This window comes from Triticum aestivum, chromosome 1B, assembly GCF_018294505.1.
Source record: "Triticum aestivum cultivar Chinese Spring chromosome 1B, IWGSC CS RefSeq v2.1, whole genome shotgun sequence".
Lineage (NCBI taxonomy): Eukaryota > Viridiplantae > Streptophyta > Magnoliopsida > Poales > Poaceae > Triticum > Triticum aestivum.
In genome coordinates this window covers 304,866,170-304,878,833 of record NC_057795.1, presented here as the reverse complement: position 1 = coordinate 304,878,833, position 12,664 = coordinate 304,866,170, and positions in this window count along the sequence as shown.

Sequence of the window (12,664 nt, the reverse complement as noted above, 5' to 3'; positions counted from 1 at the left end):
TGAACGGAGGAGCGACATTGGAGATAGGCTACATGGACCTTCACATTGAGGAGCGCTCGCACTTATTGGATGCACCTTCGGATCTCCACCCATGCCTCGTTATCAAGCTTTCGTAGACCAACACCTCCATATTTGTTGATTGTGCTCATACATGTCATGCTCGATGGACATATCATACTCACCACAAGTTTGCACCCCATGCATGGATTGACTCACATTATGCTTGTCTTGTTGCATCTATTTCCTTGTCATCCATGATATATGAGCTTGTGCACTTCCTTAGCAAATTTGTTGTGATCTACCTTGATGGCATATTCATACATCATGATCATATTGTCCACCATCAATTGCATGATAACATACACATGTTGAGCATCCATTGCCATATTCATGCTATTGATAAACCGTCTCACTATGACATCATTTTGCACCGTGGTTGCATTGATCATATTTACAACACATTTGTGTGCACAATGATTGCATTTCCTCCCATGAATACTTTGCATCTCATTCTAGATCATCTTGATAAGCTTCACGCGCTTTGTCATGACCAATCTTGCCACACGGACTCATTCTTACATGATGGACACTTTGTGTGCGCTAACCATTGTATTTCCGAGTGTTGCTTGTGTTTGCTCTTTTTGCATGTCTATCACTCCGGCGATCACCATGTCTTCAACTTCGTCCAACTACAAGTCCGTCCACGACAACCGTTTCCATGGTGATGAGGATCACGATCCGAGGTCGGATCTTTCCCAAGTGGGGGGGGGGGGAGATGATGCAGAGCATCCCACGGTCATCCCCATGTACACTCCGACTACTCTCCAAAGCCCAAGAGGACATACGACGAGACCTCGAATATACACCATTGGAAACAAGGTGAACTCGCTCCTCTCCGAACCTCCACTTTCTACATGTGAGACATGGATACTACCTCATGCATGGATATTGCATATGCTCAGGTACAACCGAGACGACCATGTAGAATCCAAGGACCAAGGCCAAGCATGGAAGAGAAGGAGGAAGAGAATCTGGCCGCTCCAGAACGAGCGGCACTACCGCCCACTCCAAGCGGTACTACCGCTGAGACCCAGCCTAGAAGGACCGGAACAACCGCCCAACCACCGCCCGGGCGGAACAACCGGCCAGCTACCGCCCAACAACCGGCCCACCTTCTGTGATCGAGTGGAGCAAGGCCGGTGCTGCACCGGTTTTACTAGTTTCTGCCCAAAGACCGGAACAACCACCACGACAACCGGTACAACTGTTGGCCCCCTTCGACGTCCATCTCCAGAAGCCAGCGCCTGACCTCCCAGCGGTAGTACCGCTTTCCGCGTCTAGTACTTCCACCCTGCATGAGCTACCAGCGGAACAACCGCCCACATGACCGGTACTACCGGCTTGTCTGCACGCAGTGTAATGGGCCGAACCCATGTACCCCTTTGCCCTCACTTACCCCTTTGTGGCTCTAGACTATATATACTCCTCCACCTCCCCCTAGTTAGGGTTAGCATTGGTTTAGCTCATATTTTGTGTGAGAGCGTTGCTCAGCCACTTGGTTACTTCTCCTCGGAGCTCACAACCTCTTCGTAGAAGATCCCCCAAGCGGATTCAAGACCCCTTCAAGCGAAGACCATCAAGACCTCCTCACGGAGAAGAATGGCTAAATTTGTATCTTTCCTTTGTTGATTTTGAATCTTGTGCTACTTTATGTGTTCGATGATCTAGCCCTTGTGTGATTGATTTCTTGTCGGTTTAGAGTTTCTCTCATTCCTCCTCGTGTTTCTCCGTGTGTTCATCCGCTCGTTCGTCGTGTTCCCCGTAGGATCCACTCCAAACGTGAAAGATCGTCCACATAGGGTTCCGCCCTGCATCATGGGGGGGGGGGCGCCCCACTTGACTTGGGGGGCAAGTCCCCCCCTTGGCCGACCCCCCTTCCTTGAGATGGGATCTCTAGGGGGCCGTCCACCCCCCAGGGCCCCTATATAAAAAGGGGGGAGGGAGGGCTGCGCACCCCTGCTCCTGGTGCCTCCCTCTCCCTCTGCAACACCTCTCCCTCTCGTAGAGCTTAGCGAAGCCGTGCCGAGATCACTGCTACTTCCACCACCGCGCCGTTGTGCTGCTGGATCTCCATCAACCTCTCCCTCCCCCTTGCTGGATCAATAAGGAGGAGACGTTATCCCAACCTACGTGTGTTGAACACGGAGGTGCCGTCCGTTCGGCACTAGGATCTTCAGTGATTTGGATCACGACAAGTACGACTCCCTCAACCCCGTTCTCTTGAACGCTTCCGCGCGATCTACAAGGGTATGTAGATGCACTCCTCTATCTCGTTGCTAGATGACTCCATAGATTGATCATGGTGAAGCGTAGGAAATTTTTATTTTCTGCAACGTTCCCCAACAATGGAGTACGTGCGTAAGTACTCTACTACTACTATATTAGTTGGAGGCACATATTAACTTTTATATTTGTTAACGTGTATGCCCCGAGACCTTCCAACTAGATGTGTCTTTCTCTCCAGGTCGCACTTTGTATCGTTCATACCACTAAGTACTGCTACGTGTCGTCTCCAACCCAGAAGTGGAAGAAGTGGAGACGCTCTACCACGCTGTTTTTTACGCTGGGCCCTACCACGCTGTTCATGTCTCACTCCTTACGCTGACGTGTGGGACATCCAGCACGTGACGTGTTTGGCACCCTTTGTCGTAAGAGTTGAAACGCTAGCATTCATCAGAAATAAAAAATAATTATAAATCAGCAATGATACTATTTTTTTGCGAACCAATCAGCAGTGACACTATACCACGCGGTTTCCTTGCTCCTTGATATCGGAAAGAATTCTTCCGTTCACCAACATTCGGGATGTCGACTATCCTGGTCCACATGCCATGCACGCAGAACTCCAAGGGAGAGTCACCCAGGTCGTCGCGCCGCAGTAACAATGACTAATGAGCCGTCAAATCACAGGCCCACTTCCACTTTGAAGTTGCTCGGACGAAGTTACCATCATGACTTCGTTGAATTCCGCTTCTTGAAGAAAACTACTGTACCAGCAGTACTGCTAGCTACAGTAGTTACTCCAACAAAGGCCTCCTTTCGTTCATAGGATAGGAATTTCATAGGAATATGAAAATCATAGGAAGTGAGATGACATGCATCTCAATTCCTATAGAGAAAGAGATGCCATTTGATGCATAGGATAGGAATTTTTCCATTTAGTCTAGGCTAATGTACTGGTAATTTGCTCTAAAAACTACAGTAGTAACTAGTAGCACTGGTACATGCTCGTACTCAGACAGAGACACACACACTAACTACTAGTACTACTACTTCTCACATGCTGGCCAGACGCCGTCGTTCTCCTTCCCAGCTTTGTCGGTGACACCCCACCGTGCTTGGATCTCCGCCGACCTCTCCGCAGCAGCGCGTGCGTCCTTTTCTTTCTTGCGGCGGCTGGCCTCTCTTTTCTTGAGTGCTTTCTGAATTTTCCGCTCCCTCTGTGCGGCTTTCGCCGCCTCTTGCTCTACCGCCCATTCGGCCTTGGCATCTTCAAATTCCTCCCACATAGTTGTGAGGTCGCGAGCAGCGATGAACTTAGCACGGCAGGATGCCATCGCTTCCCTACCATTTTGTGTGCGGTCGTGGGCGGCGAGGAACTCGGCGCGGCGGGATTCCATTGCTTCCTTACCGGTTAGTGTGCAGCACGGTGGCATGAACGACGCTTGGTGAGAGCTCTGGGGTGGAGTGGCCGGACAATCGTATAGTGCATTGGTTTGTCAAGAGCTCAAGGATAGAAGACAAAGCAAATTTGTATTGCCCTTCAATCCTGGTCATTTATTACCGAGTAAAATGCATTGGCGGTCATTGAACTTGTCTTGATAGCTCACTTTGATCATTGTATACGAGATATGCGGGCAGCATCGGATGGCATCCATCAGTGTCCTCGGACAGATGCCGGTGTAAATTGTGGGCCAGCGCTGGAGTTGACCTAACAATCATGCTATAATCGCTAACAGTCCTCCATTATTTGGCAGGGAACAGTTATCCCTCGATCAAAATCAGATCCACGGTGTTTCGCACTCCTCCCGCGTAAGAGTGTAAACTCTTGCTTACATAAAAATGGAGCAAGTGGACGGAACTATAGCACGTCATATCACTCGAACTAGCCCGCCTAACGAGCGGGAAAGCACCACCCTCGTCATTTTGTTCTGGATTTCTATCGATCGATCACGCGAAAATGTTACGCTTCGCAAGTTCTAAAGGAAAAGGCGGCACACTTATGACTCGTACGCGTCGCACCCCCGACAGTCCGGCTCGCACGCCGCTCACCAGAGGGGACACGCGTTGTCTTGCAATTTCATTGACACGTGGGACCATAATTGAATAAACCGTCGATAGCCGAAATCTAATCGCTCGGCGGGCGTCGGCTGAGAAGAGAGAAACAGGGGAGGGAGAAGAGATCGCCCGCCCGCCGTGCACGGACTCGAAAAAATATATGGTGATAATGTGAGGTGGGCCATGCTGGAGTCCGGGCCGCTTCCGGAGCCCGCTCTCACCGCCTTGGCCCCTCAAGACGCCAGCTGCCCGCCGCATGCATGCATAGCAAGTAGTACTCCTTATGTGGAGGAGAGAGAGGCATTGACAAAGTCAAGGCATGGGCTCTGCAAGAGCCCGTCTCTACACGTGCTCCTAGGTATAAAAAATAATTCTAAAAAAGGCATAAAAAACAATTGTGACTTAAAAAAAGAAAGGTAAAAAACATTTGAGAGGAAATAGATAGGGAGAAAGTGATAAAAAGCTGTAACCTGGGCATTACATGAGGAAGGAGGGAGTGGTGCACATGCCAAGTTCACTGGGCTGCCGTGTTTCACACTCCTCCGTCGTAAAAGTGGAGACAATAGCTTTCATCAAAAATAAAGAATGAATACTCGTTGCTCGTCCTCTATATCGAAAATAATACTTTCATTCGCCGACATGTGGGACGTCGACCATCCTAGTCCACCTGCCATGCACAAAATTATCCTGGTCTACCCCGGTCGTATCGCAGGCCCAACCTTTCCCACTGTAATTTGTTCGGACGAAGGAACCATCATGACTTCCTTGAATTCCGCTTCTTCAAGAAAACTTACTGTACTCGCAATACTGCTACCACACGCGAAGACTGGACGGCACTGTACCACGTCATATCACTGAAACCCACTAGGCCAAACTAAACCGCCTAGATCATCTATTTTGGAACGGAGGGAGTACGTCTCTGCACTACTATGATTTTGTGTTGCACGTTCTCTATAATTTTGCTACGATTTTCCTACCCTATGAACCAAATGAGGCCTGAATGTATCCATGTCGACTATTGTCTGATCGATCGCTAAGCCTACAATTTTAGGAGCTAGAGCTATTGGTCGATCGACGAGGGATAAGTATAAGCGTACCACGAGCTCATCGGCCCCAACGTTTCTCTTCGGTGAGTGTTTTGCATGTACTATAGCTCGCACAGTAGCTAGCCTACTAACACCAAGAATCATCAAACAAGCCCTGCTGATATGATAAACAGTTCAAACTTACATCTAAGCATGCCATATATTACATCAAAAGCTGGTGAGGATACATTTGTTTCCATAACTCGGAGAGGGTTCGCATGATTCATCGCATGATTCACTATCAAACAAAAGTAGCAAGATCCGCCCACACAAGACAGTGACTAGCCTTAAGATGGTTTGATAACATGCATCATTCTGGTAATTAAACACAGGGAAATGCAAACTACCCTGAAGGATTAGCGCGACCAACTATTTCTTGTCATCGATCTCTCGGGCAATGACCACAGCACGAACAGCGGCATGGGAATCGATTGCTGGGGCAATGTCCACAGGACTGACCGCGACATCGGAATCGATCTTTGGGGCGATGTCAACAGGATGGACGGCGGCATCAGAATCGATCTCAGGGGCGATGCTAAAAGGACGGGCCACGACATCGGAATCGTCAAGGACGTCCACCGGCACCTGCACAACCCTAACATATTAGCAAGCACATTGCAAATAATCAAAAACCACAACTATGGTAATAAGACATTATTTTTTACCTTGTGCAGCTCACCGGGGGATCTCATCCCTCCGGGGGCCATCTCCTCGTCCTCGATGGGGGCCATCACTTTGCCAGGGGAATACTTCTTCTCAACGGCGACTATCTCCTCAAACTCGGTCTTGAGCCTTACATAGGTGGCAATCAGAGTTCCTGGGGAGGCACGATGGGGCCCTTGCTGTTCTTCCAACTTCCTTTTAGGAGTTTGTCCACCAACGTTGTCAACTCTTTGGCCAGTGCTTGTTTCTTGGAGTTCTTCATCTCTATGGGTTGGCCCGCCAACATGGTCAACTCGTTGGTTGGTGCTCGCTTCCTGGAGATCGCTGTCTCCAGTGGGCTGTCCGCCGGCAACTCTTTGCCTAGTGCTCCTGGATCCATCAATGAACTGACAAACAAAAAGCAATCGAAAGGAAACCACAATCGCAATGAAAACGGGAAAAGAATAGGATGTGAGAATCGGTCGGTGCTTCGCAAAAAGAAGATTCTTGGAATGAAAATATAGCAGCATAACTGATTCGCCCACCTTTCCTTCGTCGGTACAGAAGAAAAATGGCAGAAGTGAGTAGCCTGGAGTGAGGTTTTCTTCAAGAAAGGGAAGAAAAGGATTGAACGAGCGTTCCAGTGAAATGATGGTTGCTTCGTCCAGTCCACCTTCGAGGCCACCTTACCACTGCTGGTAAAGGTGTGGGTTTTGTGATATGACAGGTCATGATGGCCACACCGGGGTGAAAGGTGAGTCTCGAATGTATCACCTCGCTGTGATTTGGTGGATGGCACGCGGGCCCGGATGCTTTGAAATGTCCCGCATGTAGATAGAGCGGCTAGTCATATAGGAGTGCTCAATATTGTGCACCGCGACCAAGGCGGAGAGGAAAACGAGAGAACTACATAATTAATGCATGAGTTTAATTAGTAGTTTTGTAAAGTATGAGATACATTCCTCCAATCATAAAATGCCTTGGTTCATGAGATTTGAGATTTGAGCCCTATAAACCGGAAGGGAGGGAGTACTGCACGGCTACACGCGGTGTAGTCTAGTCACTTGTTGAAATCTCTAGAAAGGCAAATACTCCTTTCTGGTTTACAGGGCTATACTACTCCCTCCATCTAGGTGTGTAAGTCATCTTACGAAAACCAAATAGTCCCAAAACACTTAGGCGTGGTGCATTAACTTCTACCTTGTTTATTATTTCTTGACATATCAACCAATAAGAGATGAGAGGTGGGCATGCTTTTAATGACTTGCAATGGCTAGTTCCTTGCAAGCAATGCTATTAATTAGCAAATAAACATTGGTGACCCCAGGAGGAAACGGTGCTAAGTGCGTGGACCATGCAGAATGAGTATCAACCAATGGATGATGGAGTTTAATTGTTAAACAACAGCAATTTTGTCTCATGCAAGAGCCTGGCTAGTATATGTGTGCTCCAAGGCACCGTACCACGCGAGCATTCGCAACTTCCATGTTCGGGTTGCACTTGGCTCTTCGCCTCTTTGAGAAGACAAACAATGATGTTACTCCTACTTCTACAGTATCAAATCCACTGCTGCATGTCTGTCCACCTCATGCGGGAGGGATAGCGTGTAGCGAAAGCTTCTACTTACTGCTCCTGCCTTTTCATCTATGACAGGTGGGCCCAACAGGTGGTTGGCCCTCCTGTCATGCAGCCAAAGGCAGGTGCAGTTAAGGCACCGGAGCTCAGTCCGCGAGTGAGAGGGCATTGTAGTAATAAACATTTTCGGTCTTGTACGAGTTGACGCGACACATCAAAGCACTGCACTCGATAAAAGTCTTTTTACACATTTCAAATGGACTACTTCGTATGTAGACAAATTCTGCTTCGTATGTAGTCACTTGTTGCAATCTCTAAAAAGACTTATATTTGGAAACAGAGGGATTACAACGCATGCATGCATGCCGTGACTTTCCTTTTGATACTTGCATGTGTTGATTTGATGCACCTTGCCAAATGTTGACTATAAATTTAACTAACCAAATTTTCATGCATGTCACAAAAAATTACGGGGCTGTTTGGATTGTGACTATGTTTGTCTTATGTTGCCACATTATTTTTCCCACACTTGCCACACTCGCCTAACCTTTTTTTTGACAGAAAGACTGTAAGGGAACCCCCTACAGTATAATTGGTGCAACAAACCCAAATTGCAAGTACCATGCCTTGAACCTGGGTGGGTGGGAAGGCATCAGCCCCTTCCCACCACTAGGCTATGCCTTAGTCTGCCACACTTGCCTAACCTGAGTTGCTCAAATTGTTAGACACACTTTGGCTTGCGTAAGGGAATCTTGCCACAATTTTTGTGTCTATGACATGTGGGGTTCACTGCTAATAAAAAAAATTCTTGTCTTAGGTGTGGCTAATAAAAAAAGACTTATATTTAGGAACGGAGGGAGTAGAAAATAGAAATAATAATGCATGTTGGGGCAACCCATGTTTCCGCTAATTTTAGCTGTGGGCTTGTTCACAATTTTTACGAGGGGTGGTTGTTCATTTAATGGAGGGACTTGTAGTACCAGACTTGAATGATACAAAGTGCGACCTGGCACACCGTAACACCACTTGGAACAAGCGGGTAGCTATCTCAAAAAACAATCAACAACTAAAAAACCCGCGACCTGGCATGTAGTAGTACACAATTTTAAGCGATTGTTCTAATGGAGTGAAAAAGGAAAACTACCCCACTACGTATATATAGGCTGGAGCCTCCGCACTTGCTTGCTAGGGTTGCTCTATTCACACACTCTCATCCTCTCCAGATCTAAACAAGATAGGGGTAGTAACACTGTCTTTCTCCCTTCAAAAAACACTGGCTTTCTATCCTCACCACTGGTTACAGATCCGGGCGTATCCCCCTCCGCCGGTGAAGGGGGAGGAGGGGCAGCGTTTAGGCCATCATCGACAGCGAGGGAGGAGACCCACTATCGGCCGCACCATTATCTCTGGCCGAACGCCGGCGTGGGAGGTCCTCCGATCCCTTCGTCGTTGCCTGTGGGTGGATTTGGCCTCCCGCCACCCACCTATCCACATCCCAACGACCTTCAGGTATATCTTCGTTCGAAACCTCCTTAGCTCTACTTCCCCAACTTGCTACGTCGCTGCATGTGCATCATTTTCTACCTCTCAGCCCCTCTCGATCGGATGGTCCAACATCACCTATTTTTTTTCTATTGTTAGAGGTAAAGCTACTTCATGGAGTTGAATCTTGTACTCCCTTCGTCCGAAAATACTTGTCATTGAAATGGATGTATCTAGATGTATTTTAGTTCTAGACACATCCTTTTTGATGACAAGTAATTCCGAACGGAGGGATTACTTGGTTCAAACAAGAAATAAAGTGGGGGTGGGGGAATTTAGTATGTACATCGGACTTGGTACAAACAGTACAGACTGGTCATCGAACCGGTCTCCTGGTCGAAAAGGGAAATATAGGGGTAACGCTGTACACAGTGGTATGACCAGGACTAGATTTGCTATCCACACATAGGAGTAGGTGGCTAGAGTGAACAAAAATGGGACCAGCCCAGATATGTTTCTTGGATGTTTGTTTCTCGGGGCAACAAACTATGAATCACCACTTTATGCCCATGTTTACGTATATGGTGCTGGACTGCTGGTGCACCCACTGTCCCATGCCCTTATACCAAAGATTTAGCTGTTCTTAATCTAATATCCCTGGTAAAAATAAAGCCATGCCACTGTTATAAGCCAGGACAAGTTTAGCCAAATGTTTTTGCCTGTAATTGTTTGAGACTCTGACTGTTTCCTCTGTACCTTTTTGTGCAAACAGGGATATCCAATTCACCTGGTTGCTGTTGTGACCTTTTGGTGCACTGCACAAAACTCTTCTTAAAAGAAGTGACTTTTGTGCTGTTTAACTGGAATGTCAGAATGGAACAGTTGGTTCATTTTGGTGGAACTGCACAAAGGGAGATCTGTGTTCCAATCCTCATCATCCATATTGGCGCCATAACCTTCCTTTAGGTAAGAATGATATTTAATGCATGTGTTCATCTCTATTTTCCGACTGCCATGAGAAAATAATGCTATTTTTTACTAGTGACTTGTACTCCCTCACTGACAAAACCAATTCCAAATTAGAAGGCCAATCATGTACTTGGTTTCACCAACTGGTGAGGAGAAAGAGAAACAGAGCATTAAGAGGAAGAAGAAGAAGAATAAACAGTGCCAAGGCAATCTTGCTGAAGCCAGACGCCTCAGTCGAGGCCATTCAAGGGCTCCGACAACGACTACCTTACATGTGAGACGATCCTCCAGGGAGTCCTTCCACTTCTGCTGTATCACTTAATTAATTGGGAGTACTTAAGTACCACTAATTTATTACTGCATAATTTTCCTGTTGGAGTTAAACTAATCTTTAGTAGGACCCTGTGCTGAATCATGTACGTGTGTATGTTTGTCTATGGAGGTGAATCATGTGGTGGAGCAGGGAGGGAATATTATTAGTGTCATGACATAATAGTGCTATTGTTTTGCATGTCAATTCATTGCCATTGGTTCAATGAGGCAATGTTTTGCGTATTGTCCATCATGAATTTGATGCTATTGTTTGAGTAATATGCTAATGTCTTCCTATCCTTTCACACTAAGCTAATGAAGGTTTCACCTTGTTCTTACTTGTGCAAACAGGGATCATGTTGTGCCAATCATACATTTTAGTGGAACTACACAAGACAATACAATGAACTGTATCCCAGGCAGTGCTTCAACTCTGCTGGAAGTTCTTGATAATCTTTCGATATAATCTCAGCACTGGTAAACAAGAGTGATTTCAACCATACATTTGAAGTGCGCAAAAATATATACTATTGTGTTATTCCAGTGAGTGCTTTATCATCTCTTATGGGACTAAATGAATAAGCTTTTTTTCTCAGGTTGGTACGGGCCTAAGGCCTTCATCCATATTAGTTTGTTGTCATCTCATATTGTGCTACTGTCATGAGAAACTCCTTTATCTTTGCACGTTAAAGTTTTGCAACCTATGATAAATGGCAATGATTTGAGTGTTGAGCTAATTGGCACTGATTAAACAAACTAATACCTCTCTTTAAGCAAGACTACTATGTTGCTAACTTTACCCATTAAGATAATGAGGGTGCTTCTATTTGTTAGTGTGTGTTTCATCAACTAGTCCCACTATTACAGTAATCTCACTCTCTCAATATATGTGCCAACAGGGATGCTCGATTTTGGTGTAACTGCACAAAAACTTTGGGTGCTTCATTGCCTCGACAGCTTCCGTCCTTTCCTGTCAGTCACTAATCTTGGCTTGCTTTTGTCCTTTGTTGTCAGTCGCTTGGCTTATCTTGGCTTCCAGTCAAAGGAAATAGTAATTGATATGCTACCTCACACAGGTTGGTACTGGTCTTTATCCTGATTATTGTGCCTGTCATATGTATTGGTAATTTGGTATTGTGCTACTATTTGCCGATTTCATAACGGAGTAATTTGGAGCCTGAACTCGCAGCCAAATCATTACATCGGGTGATTTCAGTAGAACTGCACAAAATGATCAGATGGACAGGTACTTATGCTGCTGCTATGTACTCCAAAGTTCACTCAGACAAGCATCGATGTTGACAAGAAGAAGTGCCTATATTCATTCGAGTATCAACCGGCGTCAACCAATTGTCAAACTCCAAGTATTAGGAGAGTGAACGCCAAAAATATTGCTTGGTGCATAGCCCAGAAAAACGCAGTCCAGTCTTTGGTCCCAACTTGTGCCTTTTGGTTATCGACACATATGGTAGCGAACTATATGGCATGGAGTCTAAAGATTCTAGACAAGTTGGTTGACGCGTATATTCATCTGGCACTTAATTAGTCTACACGCCAAGGATGCTCCATTTCAGTTGAACTGCACAAAAAATTTGGGTGGTTCATTTTCTCAACCGCCTCCTTTCTCGTCTGCGATGTAGAATTTTGGCAAGATACAGGACCAAGATGAGCCAGTAAACTAGTTGGATGAAAGTAGTGGCCAAGTTTCTCAAAACTCCCTCGGCACGAGGCCACTATTTGAGGATAAACCTACAAGCAAAGTTCAGATTGTCTGTGCTGCCTCTTATGTACTCGAGAGTTTACTCGTACAAGAACTAATTTTAGCAAGAAGTACCTCCGATTGAACACCATTTACCAGTCTGTACCCTAGGTAATTAAAGTTCATCCATGGATCATATTGGCTGTGATCTCAATCATTTAGATGCATAAACATACTGAACATGTGTATATCTGAATCTTTTTGTGAATTATGTATGAATATTGTCGTGTGATCTATCAATCATTTGGATGCATAGATATGCAGAGCCTGTGTATATATGAATCTTTTGAGTTGTTGATAGTGAATGTTGGCTATGAATATGAACATGTCCTGTGAACCTGAGTTTGATACGAATGTTTACCTTTTCTGTTGTATTTGTGTGTGAACTTGTTAGTATGCCTACTGTGGGGTATAAAACGCAGGTCTCTGTTCTACTTATCTATATATAATAATAATAATGTTGTGTCCAATTTATGTTTTCCCTTCTAACCACATTATATAT